Source organism: Mobula birostris, chromosome 13 (assembly GCF_030028105.1).
Source record: "Mobula birostris isolate sMobBir1 chromosome 13, sMobBir1.hap1, whole genome shotgun sequence".
Lineage (NCBI taxonomy): Eukaryota > Metazoa > Chordata > Chondrichthyes > Myliobatiformes > Myliobatidae > Mobula > Mobula birostris.
In genome coordinates this window covers 51,033,237-51,060,551 of record NC_092382.1, presented here as the reverse complement: position 1 = coordinate 51,060,551, position 27,315 = coordinate 51,033,237, and the positions used below count along the sequence as shown (strand labels likewise).

Here is a 27,315-nt window from a genome sequence, read left to right as displayed (position 1 = left end):
AGACTAACGCAATAGAAAGGAAGGACATTAGCCGGGAGGATGTGGAATCGATATGGGTAGCGCTGCATAACACTAAGGGGCAGAAGTGGGAGTTGTGTACAGGCCACCTAACAGTAGTAGTGAGGTTGGGGATGCCATTAAACAGGAAATTAGAAATGCGTGCAATAAAGAAACAGCAGTTATAATGGGTGACTTCAATCTACATATAGATTGGGTGAACCAAATCGGTAAGGGTGCTGAAGAAGAAGATTTCTTGGAATGTATGCGGAATAGTTTTCTGAACCAACATGTCGAGGAACCAACTGGACAGCAGGCCATTCTAGACTGGGTATTGAGCAATGAGGAAGGGTTGGTTAGCATCTTGTCGTGCGAGGCCCCTTGGGTAAGAGTGACCATAATATGGTGGAATTCTTCATTAAGATGGAGAGTGATATAGTTAATTCAGTAACAAAGTTTCTGAACTTAAAGAAGGGTAACTGTGGAGGTATGAGACGTGAATTAGCTGAGATAGACCGGCAAATGATACTTAAAGTGTTGACGGTGGATATGCAATGGCAAGCATTTAAAGATCACATGGATGAACTATAACAATTGGTCATCCCAGTTTAGCAAAAGAATAAACCAGGGAAGGTAGTGCACCCGTGGCTGTCAAGGGAAATTAGGGATAGTCTCAATTCCAAAGAAGAAACATACAAATTAGCCAGAAAAAGAGGCACACCTGAGGACTGGGAGAAATTCAGAGTTCAGCAGAGGAGGACAAATGGCTTAATTATGAAAGGGAAAAAAGATTATGAGAAAAAGCTGCCAGGGAACATAAAAACTGACTGTAAAAGCTTTTATAGGTATGTTAAAAGAAAAAAGACTAGTTAAGACAAATGTAGTTCCCTTTTAGTCAGAAACAGGTGAATTGATGATGGGGAACAAGGACATGGCAAAACAATTGAATAACTACTTCCGTTCTGTCTTCGCTAAGGAGGACTCAAATAATATTCCGGAAATAGTAGGGGACCGAGGGTCTAGTTAGATGGAGGATCTGAGGGAAATATATGATAGTATGGAAGTGGTGTTAGGTAAATTGAAGGGATTGAAGGCAGATAAATCCCCAGGGCCAGATGGTCTGCATCCCAGAGTGCTTAAGAAAGTAGCCCAAGAAATAATGGATGCATTAGTGATAATTTTTCAAAACACTTTAGATTCTGGATTAGCTCCTGAGCATTGGAGGGTGGCTAATGTAACCCCGCTTTTTTTAAAAAAGGAGGGGGAGTGAAACTGGGGAATTTTAGACCTGTAAGTCTGTGTCATGGTCCGGAAGCTGTCAGAAGATAATCGAAATTAATATTATATTATTTATGAATGGGACATCGCTCGAATAAATTGATACTCTGGTGCACATATAGTGGAACGGATAACAGAGTCAGCAAACATAAGAGTGCAGAGATACACGGTGAAGGGAGAAATTTAGAATTTCTGAGAGAGAAATGTATTCATATAAACGCTGCTGGAACATAAACTCGCTGATACTGAGAGTTTTCTTTCGAGTAAATTATGAACTTAAATATGCACTTATTTAAATATTTAATTTATTTATTTTGTTTATTTTTATTCAACATTTAAGAATTTGTGTTGCCAACCCATAGAATGTTACAGATGAGGCTCTGCACAATTGGCTCTATGAGGTTGAGCAACGAATAGGGTGTAGAATGAAGTCATAGAACAGTCTGTTTGCCAGAATGTACTGCTCCGTAAAACGTCGTCATTCATAAGTGCACTGTCCATCTCACAATTTTGACATATAGAAACTATAGACCTGTCAGCCTGACATCAGTGATTGGGAAGTTGTTGGAATCGATTGTTGGGGATGAGATTACGGAGTACCTGGAGGCACATGTCAAGAGAGGACAAAGGCAGCATGGTTTCCTGATAGGAAATTCCTGCTTGTCAAACCTACTGCAATTCTTTGAGGAAATTGCAAGCACGGTAGACAAAGGAGATGCAGTAGACGAGGAGTACTTGGATTTTCAGAAGGCCTTTAACAAGATGCCGCACATGAGGCTGCTTAGCAAGTTAAGAGCCCATGGAATTACAGGGGAAACTACTAGCGTGTGTGTAGCATTGGCTGGTCGGCAGAAAAGAGGGAGTGGTAATAAAAGGATCTTATTCTGGCTGGCTGCCGGTTACCAGTGATGCTCCATAGGCGTTGGTGTTTGGACCGCCGCTTTTTACGATGTATGTCAACAATTTGGAGAATGGCATTAATCGATTTGTGGCTAAATTTGCCGATAATGCAAAGATAGGTGGAGGAGCGGATAGTGTTGTGGAAACAGAGAGCCTGTAGAGAGACTTAGATAGTTCACGGGAATGGGCAAAAAAGTGGCAAGTGAAATACAATGTTGGAAACTGTATGGTGATGCACTTTGGTGGAGGAAATAAACGGACAGACTATTATTTAGATGGGGAGGGAATTCAAAATGCAGAGATGCAAAGGGACTTGAGAGCCCTTGTGCAAGATACCCTAAACGTTAACCTCCAGGTTGAGTTGGTTGTGAAGAAGGAATGCAGTGCTGGCATTCATTTCTAGAGGGATAGAACATCAGCGCAGGTGTGATGTTGAGATGAGATTTTGAGGCTCTATAAAACACGGTTGAGACACTTGGAGTATTGTGTGCAGTATTGGGCTCCTTATTTTTGAAAGGATATACTTACATTGGAGAAGGTTAACAGAAGATTCGCGACAATGAATCCAGGAATGAAATGTTTACCGTATGAAGAGCGTCTGTCAGCTCTTGGGCTGTATTCCCTGAAGTTCAGGAGCATGAGTGTGGGGCGGGGGTGGAATCTCACAGTAGCTTCCAGAATGTTAAAAGGCCTGAACAGATTGGAAACGGCGAAGTTATTCCCCATGGTAGGGGATTCTAGGACAAGAGGGCACGCCTTCAAGATTGAAGGACATCTTTTTATAATAGACAATAGGCAATAGACAATTGGTGCAGGAGTAGGCCATTCGGCCCTTGGAGCCAGCACCGCCATTTACTGTAATCATGGCCGATCATCCACAATCAATATCCAGTTCCTGACTTATCCCCACAATCTTTGATTCCGCTGCGTTTAAGAGCTCTATCCACCTCTTTCTTGAAAGCATAGAGAGACTTGGCGTCCGCAGCCTTCTGGGGCAGAGCATTCCATATATCCACCACTCTCTCGGTGAGAACGTTTTTCCGTATGTCCGTTCTAAATGGCCTACCCCTTATTCTTAAACTGTGGCCTCTGATTCTGGACTCACCCATCAGCGAGAACATGCTTCCTGCCTCCAACGTGTTCAATCCCTTAATAATCTTATATGTTTCAACAAGATCCCCTCTAGGCCTTCTAAATTCCTGAGTATACAAGCCCTGTCGCTCCAATCTTTCAACATATGACTGTCTCGCCATCCCGGGAATTAACCTCGTGAACCTGCGCTGCACTCCCTCAATAGCAAGAATATCCTTCCTCAAATTTGGAGACCAAATCTGCACACAGTACTCCAGGTGTGGTCTCACCAGGGCCCTGTGCAGCTGCAGAAGGACCCCTTTGCTCTTATACTCAATTCCCTTTGTTATGAAAGCCAACATGCCATTAGCTTTCTTCACAGCCTGCTGTACTTACATACTTGCTTTCAGTGACTGATGTACAAGAACACCTAGATCTCGTTGTACTTCCCCTTACCCTAACTTGACTCCATTTAGATAATAATCTGCCTTCCTATTCTCACCACCAAAGTGGATAAACTCACATTTATCCACATTAAACTGCATCTGCCATGCATCTGCCCACTCACCCAGCCTGTCCAAGTCACCCTGTATTCACATAACATCCTCCTCACATTTCACACTGCCACCCAGCTTTGTGTGAACGGCAAATTTGCTAATGTTACTTTTAATCCCCTCATCTAAATCATTAATATATATTTTAAACAGCTGCGGTCCCAGCACTGAACCCTGCGGTACCCGACTGGTCACCGCCTGCCATTCCAAAAGGAACCCGTTAATTGCTACTCTTTGTTTTCTGGCAGCCAGCCAATTTTCAATCCCTGTCAGTACTCTGCCCCTAATACAATGTGCCCCAATTTTGCCTACTAATCTCCTATGTGGGACTTTATCAAAGGCTTTCTGAAAGTCCAGGTACACTACATCCACTGGCTCTCCCTTGTCCATTTTCATAGTTACATCCTCAAAAAATTCCAGAAGATTAGTCAACTACGATTTCCCCTTCGTAAATCCATGCTGACTCAGACCGATCCTGTTACTGCTATCCAGATGTGTCGTAATTTCATCTTTTATAATTCACTCCAGCATCTTTCCCACCACCGACGTCAGGCTAACCAGTCTATAATTACCTGCTTCTCTCTTCCTCCCTTCTTGAAGAGAGGGACAACATTAGCCACCCTCCAATCCATAGGAACTGATCCTGAATATATAGAACATTGGAAAAGGATTACCAATGCGTCCACGATTCCTAAAGCCACCTCCTTAAGTACCCTGGGATGCAGACCATCAGGTCCCGGGGACTAATCAGACTTCAGACCCAACTTCCTAATTTCCTGCCTAATAAGTATTTCCTTCAGTTCATCCATTACCCTAGGTCCTTTGGCCACTATTATATCTGGGAGATTGTTTGTGTCTTCCCTAGTGAAGACAGATCCAAAGTACCTGTTCAACTCGTCTGCCATTTTCTTGTTCCCCATAATAAATTCACGCATTTCTGTCTTCAAGGGCCCAGTTTTGGTCTTAAGTATTTTTTTTCCTTTTCACATACCTAAAGAAGCTTTTATTATCCTCCTTTATATTCTTGGCTAGTTTACATTCGTACCTCAGTTTTTCTCCGCTTATTACCTTTTTAGTTCCCTTCTGTTGCTCTTTAAACGTTTCCCAATCCTCCGGCTTCCCACTCGTCTTTGCTATGTTATACTTTTTCTCTTTTATTTTTATACTGTCCATTTCTTCCTTTGTCAGCCACGGCCTCCCCTTCTCCCCTTAGGGTGTAAGAACTGAGATGCGGAGAAACTACTTTAGTCAGAGGGTGGTAAATCTGTAGATATGCTGTGGAGACAAGTCATTGGGCATATTTCCTGACAGGATATTCCCTAGGACCTTGAGGGAAGTTAGAGTGGAAATAGCAGGGACTCTGACAGAGATATTTCAAATGTCATTAGAAACGGGGATGGTGCTGCAGATTGGCGTGTTGTTTATGTTGTTCCATTGTTTAAAAAGGGATCTAAGAGTAAACCTAGCAATTATCGGCCTGTGAGTTTGACGTCAGTGGTGTGTAAATTGATGGAAAGTATTCTTAGAAATGGTATATATAATTATCTGGATAGACAGGATCAGATTAGGAACAGTCAACAAGGATTTGTGCGTGGAAGTTCATGTTTGACAAATCTTATTTAATTTATTGAAGATGTTACTAAGAAAGTTGTCAAGGGTAAAGCGGAGGATGTTGTCTATACGGACTTCAGTAAGGCCTTTGACAATGTTCCACACGGAAGGTTAGTTAGGAAGGTTCAATCGTTAGGCATTTCTCATGGTCCTGTCCGTGAAGTCCGCATTCAGATTCACGGTCCGGTTCTTGGATTCAGTACTCCGGGTCTTCCAGCTGTCCCTTGTTTTGGTTGACTTAATCATAGGCACCTGATTCCCATCTTGTGGCTTGGAATATAAGTAGCCTTGTGGTTGTGTGTGGGCGGCTGGTTTGTCTTGTCAAGTTTCCCTGGGAGCAACCTCCCGGTGGAAGGCCAGAGCAGCCACTTGTCATCTTTAGGATGCGTTAGCAAACCATCGCTTCCTGGAGCCTTGCTGTCGGTAGTCGAAGCCGTCTTTGCGATATCGATTCGGCTGTTTCCCGAGTCAGCTGAGTGGCCGTCAGCCACTCCGAGCTAGGTAGGGATCTGGCTGTTTCCATAGCCAACCTAGGTTGCTGGCCGTAACTGCGACTCGGAATAACCTCGAAGCAGAGATGGATCTGTCTGTCGTTCGTTAGTGTTTGTCTCTTCTTGTCCTTGCCTCCTTGGGGGATGTCAGGCCGTTCTGTCGTTGTCCTGCGCGGGGGAATCTGTCTTGTCTTGCCTTCGCCTCTGTTGGGTAAGTCCGGTCGTTCTACCGTTACCCGACCGAGGGACCTGTCCCACCTTGGTGTGGAAGTTAATTTGAGTCCCGACTCTATGTTGATGTACAGTTCCCAGTCTGTCTCCGAGCTCCAGCCTCCGAGTTATCAGCCTCTGCATTCCAAGACTCAAGACCCCAGCCTGCAGCCTCCAGCCTCAAGCCACAAAAGCCAAAACCCCAAGACCCCAGCCTGTCTCCAAGTTCAGGCCTCTAGACCCCAGCCGCGTCCTGTACTGAAGTCATGACATGTCCTTGCCTAGTTCTGGTGTCCCAGTCCGAGACACGACCGGAGTTCTCGGTCCTGGACCAGTCTCTGGCTCGGATTCCAAGCCTTGTCTGCTAGTCCATGGTTTCTAGTCCTGGTCCCGCTCTCCCTAGCCCAGGCTCCTACTTCTTAGTTCCTTGTCCGGGTTCCTTGTCTAGTCCATGTCCTAGCCCAAGTTTACGTTCTTGTCCCTGCTCCTTGTTTGTATCCTGTCACGTCCCTACTCTCGTCAAGTCCTCTTCCTTGTACTTCAGTGTCTGTGTCTCGCATTTGGGTCCGTTCCCAATGCCTCCCAGTGTGACAGTGTTAATATTAAATTGGTAAAATGGATTCAGCTATGGCTGGATCGGAGACGCCAGAGTGTAGTGGTGGATAGCTGTTTGTCAGATTGGAGGCCGGTGACTAGTGGTGTGCCTCAGGGATCTGTACTGGGTCCAGTATTGTTTGTCATATATATTAATCGTCTGCATGATGGGGTTGTAAATAGGATTAGTAAGTATGCAGGCGATAGTAAGATAGGTGGAGTTGTGGATAATGATGTATGTTTTCAAAGCTTGCAGAGAGATTTAGGCCAGTTCGAACAGCGGGCTGAAAGATGGCAGATGGAGTTTAACGCCGATAAATGTGAGGTGCTACATTTTGGTAGGAGTAATCAAAATAGGATATACATGGTAAATGGTAGGGCATTGAAGAATGCAATAGAACAGAGGGATCTAGGAATAATGGTGCATAATTCCCTGAAAGTGGAATCTCCTGTGGATAGGGTGGTGATGAAAGCTTTTGGTATGCTGGCCGTAATAACTCAGAACATTGTGTATAGGATGTCGGATGTAATGTTGAAATTGTACAAGGCATTGGTAAGGTCAAATTTGGAGTATTGTGTATTATGGGGTATTCTGGTCACTGAATTACAGGAAATATGTCAACAGACTTGAGAGAGTACTGAGAATATTTAACAGAGTGTTACCTGGGTTTCATCTCCTAAGTTACAGAGAAAGTTGAACAAGATGGGTCTCTATACTTTGGAGCGTGGAAGGTTGAGGGGGGACTTGATAGAGGTATTTAAAATTATGAGGGGATAGATAGAGTTGACGGGATAGGCTTTTCCCATTGAGAGTGGGAAAGTTTCAATCAAGAGGACATGAGTTGAGAGTTAAATAGCAAATGTTTAGGGGAAACATGAGGGGGAACATCTGCACTCAGAGAGTGGTAGCTGTGTGGAACGAGCTTCCAGCAGAAGAGGTTGAGGCAAGTTCGATGTTGTCGTTTAAAGTTAAATTAGATAGCTATATGGACAAAACATGAATGGACGGTTATGGGTTGAGTGCAGGTCGGTGGGATTGGGTGACAGTATGCGTTCGGCACGGACTAGGAAGGCCGAGATGGCCTGTATCCATGCTGTAATTATTATATGGTCATATGGTTATTTTGACAGATGCAGATAGGTTTTTGATTAGCCAGGGCAGCAGAGTGTATGAAGTGAAAGCAGGGAAGTGGGGATGACTGGAAGAATTGGATCAGCCCATGATTGAATGGCAGAGCAGACTCGATGAGCTGAATGGTCTACGTCTGCTCTTATATTTTATCGTCTCATGGTCTTATAAACCCACCGCAGAAGTCCCTTGTTCTAAAAATAGCTCAGATAATTCCGAATCTATTTTAAGAATATTTACTAGATTTGAGGAACAACGGGAAATAGAGATAAACATAGAAACATAGAAAATAGGCGCAGGAGTAGGCCATTCGGCCCTTCGAGCCTGCACCGCTATTTATTATGATCATGGCTGATCATCCAACTCAGAACCCCGCCCCAGCCTTCCCTCCAAAACCCCCTGATCCCAGTAGCCACAAGGGCCATATCTAACTCCCTCTTAAATACAGCCAACGAACTGGCCTCAACTGTTTCCTGTGGCAGAGAATTCCACAGATTAACCACTCTCTGTGTGAAGAAGTTTTTCCTAATCTCGGTCCTAAAAGGCTTCCCCTCTATCCTCAAACTGTGGCCCCTCGTTCTGGACTTCCCCAACGTCGGGAACAATCTTCCTGCATCTAGCCTGTACAATCCCTTTAGGATTTTATACGTTTCAATCAGATCCCCCCTCAATCTTCTAAATTCCAACGAGTACAAGCCCAGTTCATCCAGTCTTTCTTCATATGAAAGTCCTGCCATCCCAGGAATCAATCTGGTGAACCTTCTTTGTACTCCCTCTATGGCAAGGATGTCTTTCCTCAGATTAGGGGACCAAAACTGCACACAATACTCCAGGTGTGGTCTCACCAAGGCCTTGTACAACTGCAGTAGTACCTCCCTGCTCCTGTACTCAAATCCTCTCGCTATAAATGCCAGCATACCATTCGCCTTTTTTACCGCCTGCTGTACCTGCATGCCCACTTTCAATGACTGGTGTATAATGACACCCAGGTCTCGTTGCACCTCACTTTTTCCTAATCGGCCACCATTCAGATAATAAACTGTTTTCCTGTTCTGGCCACCAAAGCGGATAATTTCACATTTAACCACAGTAAATTGCATCTGCCATGAATTTGCCCACTCACCTAACCTATCCAAGTCACCCTGCATCCTCTTAGCATCCTCCTCACAGCTAACACTGCCACCCAGCTTCGTGTCATCCGCAAACTTGGAGATGCTGTATTTAATTCCCTCATCCAAGTCATTAATATATATTGTAAACAACTGGGGTCCCAGCACTGAGCCTTGCGGTACCCCACTAGTCACCGCCTGCCATTCTGAAAAGGTCCCGTTTAGACCCACTCTTTGTTTCCTGTCTGCTAACCAATTCTCCACCCACACCAATACCTTACCCCCAATACCGTGTGCTTTAAGTTTGCACACTGATCTCCTGTGTGGGACCTTGTCAAAAGCCTTTTGAAAATCCAAATATACCACATCCACTGGTTCTCCCCTATCCACTATAAAGACACACCCGCTCAAACTGAATCAGAGGAACGCAGCGACTGGACTGGTACGACTCACTTACCGCTCGAGGGAATCTGACAGATATAGCATGAAACCCACGCTCTCACACTGTAGCAGAGACTTACAGATACAGAATGAAACTCACACTCTCACACTGTAGCAGAGACTGACAGATACAGAATGAGGCCCACACTCTCACACTGCAGCAGAGTCTGACAGATACAGAATGAAACCCACACTCTGACACTGTAGCAGAGACTGACAGATACAGAACGAAACCCACACTCTCACACTGTAGCAGAGACTGACACATAGAGAATGAAACCCACACTCTCACACTGTAACAGAGACTGACAGGTACAGAATGAAACCCACACTTCCACACTGTAGCAGAGACTGACAGGTACAGAATGAACCCCACACTCTGACACTGTAACAGAGACTGACAGATACAGAATGAAACCCGCGCTCTCACACTGTAGCAGAGACTGACAGATACAGAATGAAACCCACACTCTCACACTGCAGCAGAGACTGACAGGTACAGAATGAAACCCACACTCTCACACTGTAGCAGAGATTGACAGATACAGAATGAAACCCATACTCTCACACTGTAACATAGACTGACAGATACAGAATTAAACACACACTCTGACACTGTAGCAGAGACTGACAGATACAGAACGAAATCCACACTCCCACACTATGGCAGAGACTGACACATACAGAATGAAACCCACACTCTCACACTGTAACAGAGACTGACAGGTACAGAATGAAACCCACACTTTCACACTGTAACAGAGACTGACAGGTACAGAATGAAGCCCACACTCTCACACTGTAACAGAGACTGACAGGTACAGAATGAAACCCCACACTCTCACACTGTAGCAGAGACTGACAGGTACAGAATGAAACCCACACTCTCACACTGTAACAGAGACTGACACATACAGAATGAAACCCACACTCTCACACTGTAACAGAGACTGACAGATACAGAATGAAACCCACACTCTCACACTGTAACACAGACTGGCAGATGCAGAATGAAACCCACACTTTCAGGCTGCTCCAGGGACTGATATTTACAGAAGGAATCCCACACTCTCACAGCCCACTGAGACCGTTGTTACAGAATGAACCAGCTCTCTGCACACTAAACCCGCGACAAGCAGGTACAGACTGAACTGCACACTCTTATATTATCCGACTGAATGTTTCCCGTTTGTAGATTGTCTCTGCACTGTTGTTGCTCTATCACTAACCCATAATTTATGTGAATTTCCTATCAAACCTCTCTTCAGTTTCGTCTTCAAACCTACTGCATCCTCAATCCGCAAACACGAGGAATTCTGCAGATGCTGGAAATTCAAGCAACACACTTCAAAGTTGCTGGTGAACGCAGCAGGCCAGGCAACATCTCTAGGAAGAGGTACAGTCGACGTTTCCGGCAGTTAGTTCTGACGAAGGGTCTCGGCCCGAAACGTCGACTGTTCCTCTTCCTTGAGATGCTGCCTGGTCTGCTGCGTTCACCGGCAACTTTGATGTCTTTTGCTTGCATTCTGAATCCTCTCCTTTCCAGTAGACTGAACTATTACTCGATGCCTTTGGGAGAAATATAGAACATATAACACAGAATAGTACAGCACATTATGAGAGAAATGAGAGAAAAGACTCCCAGTTTTTTGTTTCTGATTCCGCTCTTGTTTCTGCAACATGGTCCTGAGACTGTTTCAATGTCACTTCTGTTTTGTTTTGTTTTGTTTTTTTTTTTCCTGTCAGTTAATCGATATGCAGACTACAACCTAAAATATTGTTTATTTCCTCAGTGACAGAAGGGAAAGGCATGAACAGGGACAATGGCGAGATATCGAGAGAGGTCGGGGGGGGGGGGTGGAGAGAGAGAGAGACATGGGGGGAGTGAGTGAGAGTGAGAGGAGCAGAGGGAGAGAGAGAGTGTGAGAGAGGGAGAAGGGGAGAAGGAGAGGAAGAGAGAGGGAGTGGAGGGAGACAGCGAATGATAGAGACAAATGGAAGAACTGCGTGCATGTCAGAGATGGAGAAAGTGCTTGTGATTGTTCAGGTGTGTTTGTTTGTGTGTGTGTGTGTGTAGGTGTCTGTCTGTCTGTCTGTCTGTCTGTCTGTCTATCCGTCTGTGGTGACAATGGATTCTAATTTGAGTTTATTGGATGTGTGACCTTATCTGGCGGTCTTGCATTTATTTCTACCAGGACACTGCGGAGGTAACCCCAAGTACAGAGGTATTTTATGTTAAGCTGGGGATGAAGACATCTGATTAGGGAGTTGAATCTATAAATGAAAGCAAATGTCATGACAATGTTTAAACCAGAGTGAAACGTGTTGATGGCAGTGCTCGTAACCCACAGGGCAGTGAAAGGCGGCCTTATCAGCCCATCGTATTCCTATAGACAATTGAACGCCACAGTATTTCAGCATCTAACTGTTCCTCTGGTACATTCAACAACAGCTTTGTCCGTCACTTTACCGTTTCAAATTCCACAGAACGAGTAGGAAATATCATGCATATATATTACAGGATATGTAAGAGGTACTTCTACACACACAGTCACATATATAGACACATATACACACATAAAGACATACACACACAAACACACACACACACACACACACACACACACACACACACACACACACACACACACACACATACATATACTGCTACTACAGATGTAGAGAAGATAGATTAGGAGAGAATCGTCACAACTTGGACTTAAAAGTATCAAAAATCCTTGTGGACACCACTAGTCACCGGCAGCCAATCCGAAAGTTATAGCTTTGTTCCCCCACTTTTCCGATTGTCAATCAGCCAATACTCTCCCTATGCTAGGATCGTTCATGTAATACACTGGGAAAATTCATGTGCGGAATCTTGACCTGGCCTTCTGAAAATCGAAGTGCACAACATCCACTGATTCTTATTTGTCCACCCTGCTTGCTATTTCCTCAGATAATTCCAACGGGTTTGTCCGATTCCCCTAAGGAAACCATGCTGACTTTGGCCTACTTTGTCATGTGCCTTCGAGTATCCCGAAACCGCATCTTTAACAATGCACTCCAACATCTTCCCAAACACTGAAGGCAGGGTCACTGACCTATAATTTCCTTTCTGATGCCTCCCTCCCTTTCCAAAGTGTGAAGTGTCATTCGGTATTCTCAGTCGTCTGCAGCCATGCCAGAATATATTAATGCTTGAAAGGTGATTACTATAGCACCCACAATGTCGTTAGCCGCCAATTTTAGAACTCTTCCCGTCATTTCAAGGTGGCCGATGGACCTTCAGACTGATTAGTTCCTCAAGCAGATATTCCTTGGTCAAAGCAAATGCACTCACTTCTGCCCCCTGACACCCTCGGACTCTCAGCATTCTGTTCGTGTTTTCCACAGTAAAGACTGCGGAAATACTGTTCAGTTCGTCCGCAATTTCCCTGAACGCCGTTACTGTCTCTTCAGGGTTATTTTCCAGCAATGCAATGTTTGCCCTCCCATGTCTTTTACTATTTATATATCTGCAAAAATGTATGATTGATGATGTTATTGGCATGATGCTCTTCATATTTAATCTCTCCATCTCTCTCCTCTTATGGCCATCTCCAACGGAATCCCACCGCCAAGCGTATCTTCGCTTTACTCCCCACCCCGCCACCTTCTGCTTTCCGCGGGGATCGCTCCCCACCCGATTCCTTGTCCATTCGACCCTCCCCCCCATTGATTGCCCTCCTGGCACGTACTCTCGCAAGCGGAGCAAGTGCTACACCTTCCCCTACACCTCCTCCCTCACTACCATTCAGGGCTCTAAACTGTCCTTCCAGGTGAGTTTGGATGTACAGAAACGTCGTACATTGAAACTGTGCATCCATGCTCTTGTGCGAAGTATAATTGTAAATTCGACTTTAGCTTTGACCCTTACATTTTAATATTGATACTGGCCAAGAGGTTAAGGCATTGGACTAACGACCTGAAGGTCGTGAGTTCGAGCCCCAGCCGAGGTAACGTGTTGTGTCCTTGAGCAAGGCACTTAATCACACATTGCTCTGCGACGACACTGGTGCCAAGCTGTATGGGTCCTAATGCCCTTCTCTTGGATAACATTGGTGTCTTGGAGAGGGGAGACCTGCAGCATGGGCAACTGCTGGTCTTCCATACAACCTTGGCCAGGCCTGCGCCCTGGGGAGTGAAGACTTTCCAGGCGCAGATCCATGGTCTCGCAAGACTAACGGATGCCTTAGATAGATAATCAGACCAACCATTATCAACTTACTTAAACATCGCCCATGTACCGATCGAAGCGCTCTCATACGGAGGTGGCTGGGAACGGACCCAAGTGCAAGACACAGACACTGAAGTACTAGGGACAGGACTAGTATACAGGGTGAGGGCAAGGACATGGACACGAAAGCCGGGAACCCGGAACAGGACTGGACAAGAGAGCTAGGAGCCCGGGCTTGGACTCCGAGACAGAGACTGGACAAGGACCCAGTACCTGGGTCTTGCCTCTGGCTCGGACCCCAGAACTAGGCAAGGACGAGATTCGACAGGCAGGCAGGACGAGGCTGGAGTCTTCAGGCTTAAAGCTAGAGGTGAGGCCTGACAGGAGGCAGGAGGCTGGAGTCTTCAGGCTTGAGGCTAGGCAGGATCCTCCTGGGCAGGGCGTGGTTCGCCTGGGCAGGTCGCGGATCACCAGCCGACGGAGGCATGGGACAGGAAGGGACAGAACCAACCGCAGGCAACGGCGAGACGGCCTGACTTACCCGACGGAGGCAAGGGACAGGAAGGGACAGAACCAACCACAGGTAACGTCGAGACGGCCTGGCTTACTCGACGGAGGCAAGGGACTGGAAGGGACAGAACCAACGGCAGATAACGGCAAGACGGCCTGACTTACCTGGGCGGAGGCAAGGGACAGGAAGGGAACTAGGTACAGGGTGGCTCCAGGGCAAGACTGCAGGCGAGACGAGGCGAGAGTTACCGGCAAGACAAGGCAGGGCTTCAGGCGAGGAAACAAAAAGCCGAGCAAGGGATACAAGGAGTAAGGACAAGAACAATCCAGCAACCACGCCCTGGTCTCTGGAGGTATTTATGCAGCCAGCTACAATGAGCATCTGCTGCCTCAATTAGAGGTAAACACGAACAGAAGCAGGGTAAACAGGAAAACCTGGAGCAAGGGTCGGTGGACCGGACTGTGAACCGAAATACGGAGTTCACGGACCGGACCGTGACAAGCGCTCCTTAAATTATCCCAGTGAAGCTGCGTCAGCCACTTTTTCTGGCCTCATTGCTGATTCTCAGCACCTTCTAAATCTTTGCCCTCTCTACTTAAAACTGTGCCAGTCATTTTCGACACTCCTAATCAGCAGCAAAGATTGTCAGCAACAGCGTTATATATGACTCTTCTGTTTTTAAACATTCCCGTAATTTTTATCCCCATTCCTCTACGTTCAAAGGAATAAATACCCAGCCTGGCCAAATTTACCCCATAATTCTGATTCTCTGGACAAGTAACATCCTTTTCAAACCTTTCTACACTACTTCCAGTATAATAATTTTAATCCAACAACAGAGTGACCAAAACTCTGATCATCCAGGTACTGAAGAAGATTGTGAGAAAAAGAGAGGTTCGATTATGAAAGGCCATTCTACGGGTGGATGTGGTCATGCATGGGTGCATACCACACAGTGTGTTCAACATTATTGTATGGGGTTTGATTTTGTGGATGTATGCCCCGCTCGCTCTATATCTGCCCAACAGGGACATTGTGCTGGTGTGGGGGGATTTATCCTGTGCACTGCCATTTTCCACAGAGAAATGTTGCCATTATATTCCTGGGAACTCAGCTGATATCTCCAGCTCTCGTGGAGCCTTCTTTACACATGGAGATGGTTCCTATAAATTCAGCTCAATATTTATTTTCAAAGGGACGCTGTCTAATTGCATAAGGAGAGATGGGAACAGTTAATGTGACCGTCACTTGAAAGGGGCGTGGTTAATGTAGCTGGTACAGATTACAAAGGCAGGCTGGGTCTGCCTGGTTTGAATGGGCTGTTACTGCGTGAGTACATTTATTAAAATTGATTATAAATTCCTACCCCACGACGCAGTCAATTGCCACAGTTGATCCACCTATGATCTTGCTTCGAGCACTTTAAATTTCTTGCTGCCTGTTATAGTTTCCATAGGTCATTTTCCAATCGGAATCAGATATATCGTCACTGACCTGTCAGTCGTAAAACTATTTGTTTTGCGGCAGCAGTATTTACCTATGCGGTGTTTGTTACAGGAAGTTGTCAGACAGAGAAAGATGGAGTCACCAAGCGGAACACAGAGACAGAGACAACATCTGGTGAAAATTCACAAAACCATTGAGCAGTATGGAGACATGAGAGACTCCAGATACGTAAATCAAAAATATCAAATTGCTGCAGGAACTCAGAAGGTCAGGCAACTAATCCGTGCGGGAGGAATGGACTATGAATAGTTTGTGTCCAGACTCTTCCCAAAGACTTTGAACAACCAATACAAATGAGACTGAGGTGAAAGAGGGACGATGGACTGGGAGAGGTGTGATTTCCCTCTGGATATCGCTGCTGCCCAGCCCTGTTTACTTTATCATCCTGGAGGTAAATGCTCCAACCCTTCCCTTCAAGTCCTTGTGTTCTGAGTTACCAGCCGAGATCCCTCTTTCTCTTTAGACAGGAACATAAACAAATAAATGCAACTGTAGGCTATTCAGCCCATCAAACCAGCCCTGCGAGTCGATACAATCTATGAATCTTTCTCCTCTCACAATTTTTCTCCTCTATCATGTCCACATTGTTTTAAATCCCTAGTCTTTGAAAATGTATCCTCTACTTCATTATGTACAGCCAGTGATCTAATCTCAGCAAACCTCTAAGGTAGAGAATTCCAGCCATTCGTTCCTTCTGTAGGAAGAAATTACGAACTACCTCAGTTGTAAATCAGCCCCGTTATGTCCATTTTTGAAAGCTGTACTGCAAATGGAAACATATCCCTTTGGTGGGAGTAAGTGGAGATTACACGAAATTCGCGTGATGACAGGTGTTTAACCTTGATGTCCCAGTTTCCTCCAACATCCCAAATATATGTGTGATTTTGACTTACTTTATGTGTCGCTTTAAATGTAGGTGAGCGGCAGCATGCAGACAAGAATAAGTGGTCATGTAAGGGGAATATAAAGGACTGGGACATATTTAGATTTATAATAGTCCTTGATGGCTATCATGAAGTTTACAGGTTGAAGAGCCCATTTCCATGCTATTTTTCTCACTGCTTCCTTCTCAACATACACCTTGCTGTGTCTTCTCAGCTTCTGTCTGGTTCAGATAGATCACCCCTCATTCCATCATCCTTAGCTATTCGTGATGGGACAACACCTTTGATCCAGGAACCTGCTGAGGTAATATCTTCTGGACTGTCAACGTGAACGTATTCTCTCTTAAATAAGGAATTCAGAACCGTACATAGTGGTCGAGGTGTAGCTGTGCTAATACTCTGTACAGTTGTATTCCCAATCCCCAGCCCTGTTGTAATAAATACCACTGTGGCGTTTGCTGCCTTGACTGATTGATGCACAATCAAACTAACTATTCTATATCTCAGACGCAAGAACATCCCTTTGAACATCACTTACGTGCAATCTTCTTTACTTGATTCTTCTTCCCTCACATTTGCCACCATTAACCTCCACATGCCGACTTTTCACTTACTGTTTCTATCTATCAGTACATAAGTCCAAATTTGCGCGTTAAAACCGTCCCTCTCACCTTCTTTCGAGTTATCAGAAAACTTGGAAACACACTCTAAGTCAAATGGAAATACAGACGACGCCGGTGTTGGGTACTGGCCGAATCGAAGCGACGAAATCCGATCCCGAGGGCGATCGAAGTAACAGAGAGCGAGGAATGTCACAAAGTTTTGGCAATTTAAGAAAAAGGCCAGATAGAAATGGCCCGTTGTTACAGGCAAGGGACTGCTCGGCTCTGCTTATTGCTCCGCGGGATTTTGCTCGTCTCTGTGTTGGCCTGAGGCTGTGACCTGCAACTGGTGGATTGTTTGTCCGGCTGCAGTGATGCCTGGCTTTGTGACCTGAAAACTGTTCTCGTGGTTTTATTTTTCTACGGTATATTTCTCTCTCTCTGCACACTGGGTGTTTGACAGTCCTCTGTTGTTTTAATGGGTTTTATTAGGTTTATTTTCTTCGTGGCTGACCGTATGCAGCCGAATCCCAGGGCTGTATAAAGTCTCCACACTTTGATGATAAATGAAGGGACAGACGCAGAGAGAGCGAAAAAGAGAAACTAATCGCCATGGCATATTGTTTCTACATTCACGCCAATCTACTTCTCCCAAGATATTGTGGAGGCATTTGTAGTGATCCTTCGAGAAGCACAATATTCTCGAATAGTTTTGAAAATTGGAAACGTCATTCACTCGTTAAGAAGGGAGGGAAGCAAAAGAGAGAATATCAGCCTGTTAGTCCGACTTCAGTGTTTGAGACGATGTTGCAGGCTATTACTAACGATGAAGTTTCACGGCACTTTGAGACACATAATAAAATAGGCCGAAGTCACCACGGTTTCCTCAAGGGGTAATCTAGTCTGACAAATCGCTTCAAATTCTTTGAGGAAATAACAGGCATAATATGCAAAGGAGCGTCACTGAATGCTGTTTACTTGGATTTTCAGAAGGTCATTGACAAAGTGCAGCACACGAGTCTGCTAAAAAATGATAAAGGCCTCTCATAATACTGCAAAGGTACCGCCATAGATAGATGGATCACTGTTTGGGTGGAAATAGTGAGAATAAAGGGATTTTTTTCTGGTCGTGGCCAAGTGGTTTAGGCGTTCGTCTAGTTGCATCAAGGTCGCTAGTTCGAGCCTCAGCTGTGGTAGCGTGTTTGTGCCCTTGAGCAAGGCACTTAATCGCACATTGCTCTAGTCTGTGCGAGGAGTGGCGCCCCACAAAGACTTCCAAACTGCGTCTTGTAAGGCAAGAAAATGCCCGGCGCAGGTCTCTCATGGTCTGAGTCGACGTTCCCTCCCATCCCTCCCCTTCCTTTTCTGGTCGTGATGCTGGTGACTAGTCGGTATTAGGGCCGCAATTTTTCACCTTATATGCCAGTAATCGGAATGATGAAATTGGTGACTTTGCCGCCAAAGTTGCGAACAATCCAACGTAGGTTGAAGAGTAGGTTGTCTTGAGGAAGCAGATAATTTGCAGAAGATCTTGTTCAGATGAAGAGATAGGCAATGAAGTGCCAGATGGACTATACGGTAGTACGGGAGGCAAATGGACTGTCAACATTTATTTCGAGAGAACTAGAAAATAAAAGCAAGTATGTAATGCGGAGCCTTTATAAGACTTTTATGTGACTGCAGATGGAATATGGTGAACGGTTCGGGTCCCTTATCTAAAACGGATGTGCCGGTATTGGAGAGAGTCCAGAGGACCGTCACAAGAATGATGCCCAGAGTAAAAGAGTTAACTATGAGAAACATTTTAGGACGCTGGGCCTTGGTCGCTGGAATTTGGAAGAATGAGTCGGGCATCTCAGTGAAATCTATCGAATATTGACAGACCAAGATAGACTGGACATACAGAGGATTTTGTTGTAGTACTGGAATCAAGGACCAGCGGGCACAACCTCAGATAAAGACGTCCCTTTTCTAAAGCAATTTCTGTAGCCAGAGAATTATGAATTTGTGGAATTTATTGCCACGGATAGCCGTGAAAAGCAAGTAACTGGGTATATTTAAAGCGGCAGTTGAGGAGGTGGACAGGTAGTAAGGGTGTCAAATGTGACGAGGAGAAGGCAGGGGAATGAAGTTGAGAGGAATGATATGTATGACCATAAGAGCATAAGGCACAGGAGCTGAATTCGGCCATCTGGCCCATCGAGTCTGCTCCGCCATTCAATCATGGCTGATCTTTTTTTTTTCTTTCCTCATGAACTCTAGTTCCCAGCCCTCTCCTCATAACATTTGGTGCCATGTCTAGTCAAAAACCTACCAAACTCTGGCTTAAATACGCCCAGCGACCTGGCCTCCACAACTGGATGTGGTAATAAATTCCACAAATTTACCACCATTTGACTAAATAAATCTCTACGCATCTCTGTTTTGAAAGGGCGCCCCTCTATCCTGACGCTGTGCCCCCTTTTCCTAGACTCCCCTACCATGGGAATCATCCTTTCCACATCTACTCTGTCTAGTTCTTTCAACATTCGAATAGTTTCAATTAGATCCCCCTCTCATCCTTCTGAATTCCAGCGAGTACAGTCCCGGAGTCATCAATCATCCTTGTGAACGTCCTCTAGACTCTCTCCAGTGCTAGCCCATATTTTCTAAGATGAGGCACCCAAAACTGTTCACAATACTGAAGGTGAGGAGTCAGCCGTGATGCAATGGCGGAGATCGGTGAGCCGAATAGCCTAATTTTGCTCCTATATCTTGTGGTATTGAGGCCAAATTTGGTGATAAATTAATGATGAATATCGCTTTTCATGACTCACATAACAAACCGCCTGGCGTCCCTGTGACAAAATTTGGAGGCTTGGATGTTTTAAAGTGACAGTTTCAAAAGTGGTCCCCCCGATTAACATGTCGCGACGAGGATGGGATTCGAACCCACGCGTGCAGAGCACAATGGATTAGCAGTCCATCGCCTTAACCTCTCGGCCACCTCGTCTGCTCTTCCCTCTCTAGTACTCCGAAGTTCTGATTTTCTTCACAGCATTTAAAACTTCTGCTTTAGGCCCACCCATGTGTGTTCAGATTCTAGGCCGAATTACTTTGCTCGCCGTGCTTACCAGAATTCATTGAGTTTGGATAAGGACAGTTTAGAGAGATATGTGCCAACCACAGGAAACATGGAAATAGGTATTTTACGCACTTTGGACCCCATGGACGTGCTGTGGCATACCTATCGAATCCGTGCTCTGTAACTCGGAGAAACTGTGAATGTTTTGAGTTGTAAAATGGGATAAATTTATGTCGAATTAAATAAAATTTCAATAGCGGGGTTATCATATTGCTTGATTTCAAGTAAACAGATATTATAGGAATTTGCCATCTGGTTCGAGAATGACGATTTTCCCTGTTTTGGGCAAATGCAATAACCCGATAGCTACCATATTATGACGCGCTGACGGCACGCCCGGCTGTGCGCAGCCGCAGATCCGAACACCCTAACGCTTAGCCGACACATACACATGGCTACTCGGTTCGGGAATACCAAACCAACGGCTGAATACCTGAAAAGAAATCGAGTTCACTCTATCAATAATGTTTTGAATGTGGTGGACCATTTCACTGATTCCAATCCCAGAATATGCCGCTGAAAAAGACCGTGGCATGTACCTTTGAGAATTCCTTTCTGTGTGACAGAAACTAAATATTGTACAGCCCAAAGCAGGAATGCATGGAGAGATATTGACAACAGGTCGAATGTTCACCTGGGATGAAATCACTGCTTGCGTGTACCTTTAGCTCGGTCAGGAAACCACTTAACAGGTGGAAACTCCTTGCAGCATTCAGCATGTTCCCTTTCTCACAAAATACGGCCGTGTGGCCTAATGGATAAGGCGTCTGACTTCGGTGCTTGACATGGTGGAAGTTATCAGAAGATTGCAAGTTCGAGTCCTGCCACGGTCGTTTTGAAAACCTGGCGGTTTCGGTTCCATTCTGTCTCTCACTCCCTGCAGCCAACTGCTTGTCTCAATTCTGCGTGGGGATTAACCGGAGTACTGCACCCTCGGTGAAAACGTAATGCTCGTCTTCACAACATATAATATTATGTGGTATTTCTGCAGACACTTTCATAAACAATTGGTTGGAGCTTCTCAGACGCTCAGGAGGTGCTGCTGGGAAGGTGAAGTTTATTTCCCATTGAGCTCCGTCTCTGAGCACACCTTATCGGCGAGGATTCACCACCCAGCAGTGATGGTACATTCTCCTGTCTCCAACCCTCCTCCTCTTCTTGGACTCAGCGTGCTGGTCCTCTGCCTGTTCTGGGATATCTTCATCACTAATTGCCAACTAGACATCAACCGCCTCAGCATCAGGACCCCCTCTGAATACGCTGCCCTCCCAAATCTAACCCCCATCCCCAAATTTACCTTCAATCACGCAGACAAAGTGCTGCTGTTGTAGAGTGGCGGACTGACCTCTACCTTGCTGAGACAAAGCGGGAACTCTCAGACACATCTTCATCCCTACACCTTGAATAATCCCGACTGCGGACGATCACAGATCTGTCTCCGGGGTGCGGACGATCACAGAACTGTCTCCGACATTATCACTGACGTCATCAACTCTGGAGAACCTGCATTCACTGTACAAAACTCATGGTTCCATTGCCCTGAACTGCTCGCTCTACCTCCGACTCGATTCACAAATCTGATTGTCCAGGTAGGCTCATTGTCTCAGCCTACTCCTGCCCCACTGATCCTGCGTTCTCATAGCTCCAGTCCGTCCTATGCCCCATACTCAGTCCCTTCCCACCTGCATTCGCGAACCTTCCCGAGCTCTTGATCGACTCACTAAATTCCAGTTCCCTGGCTATGACGGTCTCATTTTCTCTATGGACGTCCAGTCCCCGTATTAAAAGGCCTTAAAAATCTCCACATTTCTCAAGGAAAGAACCAACCAGTTCCCCTCTATTATCACCATCCTCCGTCTGGCAGAACCGGTCCTCACCTCAACAGTTTCTGCTTCGGTTCCTCCTACTAACTTCAAATTCAATGGGTAGCCATGGACACTCGCATGAGTCCAGATATGTCTCCCATTTCGTTGGCTAAGTAAAACAGTCCATGTACCTGTTATGGTCCAGTCCGTGAAATCCGCATTCCCGTTCACAGTCCGGTTCATTGATGCTTATTCCGGGTTTTCCTGTTTTCCCTTGTTCCATTGAGTGCCTTAAGTGAGGCACCTGATTCTCGTTTTGGGCTGGCACATAAATACCTCTGGAAACCAAAGATTGGCTGCTGGATTGTTCCCTTACCCTCCCCGTCTGAAACCCTCACAGTTACCTCGGCGGTTTCCTCGGCAGTCACCTCGGCAAGTATCCTCGACAGTTATCCCGGCACTGCGTCCTGGAAGGGTCCCGGCCCTGCGTCTTAGAAGGGACCCGCCCCTGCGTTCTAGAAGTGTCCCGGCCCTGCGTCCTGGAAGGGCCCGTGCATTGTGTCCTAGAAGTGTTCCGGCCTGCACCTTAAAAGTGTCCCGGCCCTGCGCCCTGGAAAGGTCCCTGCCCTGCGTCCTAGGAGGATCCCGGCCCTGCGCTCCAAGGAGGGCCCCGGCTCTGTACGTAAGAGCCTAATCAAGCCGAGTCCAAGAACAGAGCCAAATCTACTCCAAGAGCCACGTTCTGTGCTGGAGCTTCTCATCCTGTGCTGGATTTCCTCGCCCAGCCCAGGAGCTCCTCGCCCAGCCCAGGAGTCGCCGCCATTCCAGGAAAGCCTACCATTCCATCGCCAGACCATATTTCGGGCATTCTGAACGTCTGCTTTTCTTTCTCCTACCTCCATCCAGGCGGAGGCATGCTCACAAAGCGCGTTGGCCACTTGCGTAGGTTACGGCGTCGGAATTAGCCTTTAGGAAGAAGACACCAGATGTATCGGCAACAGTGATGTGGTCGCGGGATCGTAGGGCCGACCACTCAATTGCTTCGAGACGATAGACAGAAATAAAAATGACCCAGGTCTCATAAGAGAATCTGAATGTCACAATCTTTATAAAGACACGGAGAACGAATGTTTACCTCAGATTCATTCAGAGTCCAGAGTGTTCCTTAACCAGAAGCACTGGATGAACAAAGGATCTGCAAAATGCTGAGCGGTGGATTCGTGGCAATACTTATCACATTTACTCATTATTATTATTTATCTATAGGATTTGTTTTATATTGACCCGCATCTGGGCCGTACCCTCCAAATATCCGGACCTGCCTCTCGTTTTTTTTGCACTACCTTACTTTCCATTTTTCTATTTTCTATTTATGATTTATAATTTTGTTTTTAATATTTACTATTGATTTGTAATCCAAGGAGCGGGAAGTGCAGAATCAAACATCGCTGAGATGATTGTACGTTCTAGTATCAATTGTTTGGCGACAATAAAGTATGAAGTATAAAGTATTTTGTCATTTGATAGTTGTCCATTGCTGTGTGCAGCATTTTATCAGCTTCCCTGGTGGTCTAGTGGTTAGGATTCGGCGCTCTCACCGCCGCGAGCCGGGTTCGATTCCCGGTTAGGGAATTAACATATTGCCGCTGTAATTTAATGTGTTAATTTTAAATTATGGTGTGGATTAGCCTGCTTCCACTATAACCCCATTCCTGTCTATGCTTAACCAGCATTGGCCTGATTCAGCACCATAAAACCACAAAATATAGGAGCAGAATTAGGCCCTCGGGCACATCGGGTTTGCTTCGACATTTCCTCTGAGCCCCATTCTCCTGCTTTTGTATCATTTCATGCCCTGATCAAACAACAATCTATCGATCTCTGACAATTATACAAAAAAACTTCGACTCCACAGGGGCCCGTGGCAACGAATTCAACAGATTCACCGCTCTATGGTAAAGAACTCACTCCTCATCTCTGCTCTAAAAGGACGGTCCCCGATCGCGAGGCTGCGTCCTTTGGTCTTATTTTCTCCCACAATAGGAAACATCCTCTCAACATCCGCTCTATCAAGGCCTTTCACCATTCGATAGGTTTCAATGAGGTCACCGCGCAACCTACTGAATTCCAGCGAATGCGGGCCCGGCGCCAGCAAACGCTCTTCCTATCACTAGCCAATCCATCCTAGCATCATTTCTCTGAATCTCCTTGGAACTCTCTCCAGGTTCAGCAATACTTCCTCAGGTAAAGGAACTAAAAATGCTTACAATACTCCAAGCAAGACCTCACCAGTGCTTTGTAAAGTCTCTGAATCACATCCTTGCTTTATATTCTAGTCCTCTTGAAATGAAAATGAACATGTGCCTTTATCACCACAGATTCAACCTCCTGTTTCATATGCAGCACCTGTTTATTATTTCTCTGTGAATGGGGATGTTGGCCCAGCAAATTTCCTATCGGCTGCAGATACTTCATTTGATCTCCAGTGTTACGTTCCTTTTCTGAAAATAATTTCGACATTACATTCAAAATGTGTCTAAATCAGTATACATTTTACTCTTACTTCCACTTCGCTGCAAACTGAAGTGCTTCTTTTCACTCACTCTTTTTCACAAGCATTCTAAAACTGATTCAAATACATTATTTACACGCTCCTCGCAACCACCTTCCTCGCAAATATGTTGCCTTCTAATTAAGGTTGACAGCTTCTCTTCAAGACGGGTCACCAGATCATGGAAAACATGATTGCTTCATCTAATCAGTCCCTCTGTACTCCATTTTGCTGCCGTAATTCTACCCAATTCTGAATTAAGCTTCCTTGTGCTCCAGCTTCGTTTAAATTCCTTGCCTCACATCATCCCATGGGTAATCATCGAGAGCCTCATCACAGGCACTTAATATCCTTCGTACATCCGTGACCAGCGATATCCCCACACTGAGGAGAGTTCCACGTTACCGTGTAACAATCAGGGTAGAATTCTCAGTACGGAAGATGTTGAGCCTGTCGGAGCAGGTTATCATTTCATTGTTAATCCAGGGGATTATATCAATAAAAAATACAGTAGATTTCATAAAGGAAAATGTGTGCAGATGCGGCTGAGACTTCAGAAATTGAACTGAAGGGAAATGCTGGATGTTGAGTCAGTTTCAGAACAACGGGGTCGATTTAAAATGTTTATTCACGCTGTGCAGGGAGTTTTCCAACCCAGGGTCGTCAGAAGCACAATAAAAACAATAGATTAATGTTGAAAGTTCAAAGTAACAATTATTATCAAAGTACATAAAACATACAACCTGAGATCCTTTATTTTCTGCAGACATATTTAGCAAATCTATAGACGAGTATACGGATCAATAAATATATAGGTAAAATATTGAAGAAAAGACAGTTATAAAAAGAATAGAGAAAAGATAGTAATGATATTAACTGTACGGCACATGAAATGTGAGAGCAACAGTCAAGAGTTATATTCGGACTCCCAAACTGCAGGTTGAGAAGTAAATTGCCGATAATGCTGAGACTGAGGGGAATAGAGGTTCTTCCTTGTCGGACAAATATTAGGAACTGCACTCAGACACGGAGGAGATCGCTTCAACCAATCTTTATTCGTGATATCACGGGAAACCCTGCCCTAAGAGCGGGGTGTCAGAGTTCCGGAAACAGCTTCAAGTACAGCTTCATTGATACAGTTGAGTACATATCAGTAAGCTCTACAAGCAGGGGTTATCGGTTAGTTATCAGTTGTTCACGCACTCATGATCACAGCACGGTCCATTGTAGGATGCAGGCCTTGGGGTTTAAATCAACATTAAAGGACAACACTCACAGTCAATTCCTGATACTTGACATTAGTGCAGACACACAATACATTCTGTTGCCCTTTGATCACGATAAGGAAGCCGCTCCAGCAGAAATATGCTAATGTGTGATAAAGAATTACAAAAACAGGGATAGACTGGTGCGTCTGGTTTCACCCATTCCACCGCCCCCCCCGCCCCCAACTCTCGCCTTTCACAAGCTTCAGACATTTATATCATTTAGTCGATTTTAACCCTTTGACGCTTGAAAATTCCTCCACAAGTCCCTCCTTGTTGATCTGTCTTCCAGATTAACATCCTAGTACGTTGTTTTCTTCCTCGGCCTGAAAAGAGGGTTCGTATCCTTCAGGGAAGGGACAGTCCCTTCTCGGATACACTTTCTCCCCCAGTCAATGCTCTTCGATGGCTATGGACCCCATCACCTGGGGAACTACTGGGGTGCCTAAAGGATTTACAATATGTTTGATCCACGGGTTACAACACGGCCTTAATGCTCCACATACACAGCACCCGAGAAGACATAACACTACAATTATTATAACTCCATGGATGATTCACAACCTCCAGCTGGAGAACCAGCCAGTAAGCCAGTCCCAGCAGCCCGCCGGCCCCTGCGTGAAGCCATCTATGTAATCACATATTTCACCTATAGCATAGGAAATAATATACCACTCGTCCCTGACATGGGTGATAGATTTATCTCCTGCTATGGCACAGACCCCTCCTTGTTGGGCAAGTTCATAGTCAACGGCATAGCGAGTCTGTTGAGCATACAGCGGCAGCTCTGTCAGTTCTCGGTTGAGAGCATTAAACCCATCTATTGTACTGTTGCCTAAGATAGTCAGCCCACACATGAGATGGTTTCAATTCTTTGCAGCTATAGTACGATACAGAGAAGATTAGCATGGCCCCTGCGCAAGGATGACACGCAAATTCTCAAAAGTGAACTCAGGCATAGGCATATGGTCGTCTGTGGCCGGACCTGGGGCCTTAGTATTTTGCTGACAGATGGCACATCTTTTCACAACCTCAGCAATGACTGGTGTTATTCCTGGCGCATACCATTGCTGTTCTATTGCATGTAGCATCCCTCCTCTGCCCATGTGGGCCGCACATCGATACCAGTTCCAAGATAGATACAGACATGAGACTTTCTCCGGCAACCGAGGGCCACACATTGGTACAAGTTCCACACTGGAAGCAGAGTGGTGAGAGTTTCGGTTATCTAATAAGCCGAGGGCCGCTCTTCGGTACCAGTTTCACAATAGGCACGCAATAGTTTGTACTACAAAAGCAGAAGGAAATGAGATTGAAAGGTCAGCTTGAACACGCCCTCTATTCTGCACATACTTAGATTGGTGACGAAGTGGAAAATGAGAAGACACTGAATGGAGAAATGGGACAGAGATAGTCATGAAGTCGCAGATTATTACCATAGAAAATAGGTTCTTCATTCAATCTAG

At 45.4% G+C, this 27,315-nt stretch overlaps 3 non-coding genes and 1 pseudogene across 3 annotated transcripts; 3 read left to right on the top strand and 1 right to left on the bottom strand.

Annotated features, from left to right (window-relative positions):
- Positions 1-20,014: 20,014 nt before the first annotated feature.
- trnas-gcu (transfer RNA serine (anticodon GCU)) lies at positions 20,015-20,096 on the bottom strand. Its single transcript has one exon. It is a non-coding gene; the product is annotated as a tRNA-Ser (tRNA).
- Positions 20,097-20,968: 872 nt separating this feature from the next.
- trnar-ucg (transfer RNA arginine (anticodon UCG)) lies at positions 20,969-21,061 on the top strand. The gene is made up of 2 exons: positions 20,969-21,005; positions 21,026-21,061. It is a non-coding gene; the product is annotated as a tRNA-Arg (tRNA).
- A 2,532-nt stretch (positions 21,062-23,593) lies between these two features.
- Positions 23,594-23,665, top strand: trnae-cuc (transfer RNA glutamic acid (anticodon CUC)). Its single transcript has one exon. It is a non-coding gene; the product is annotated as a tRNA-Glu (tRNA).
- A 3,048-nt stretch (positions 23,666-26,713) lies between these two features.
- Positions 26,714-26,809, top strand: LOC140208838 (U6 spliceosomal RNA; annotated as a pseudogene).
- Positions 26,810-27,315: the final 506 nt, after the last annotated feature.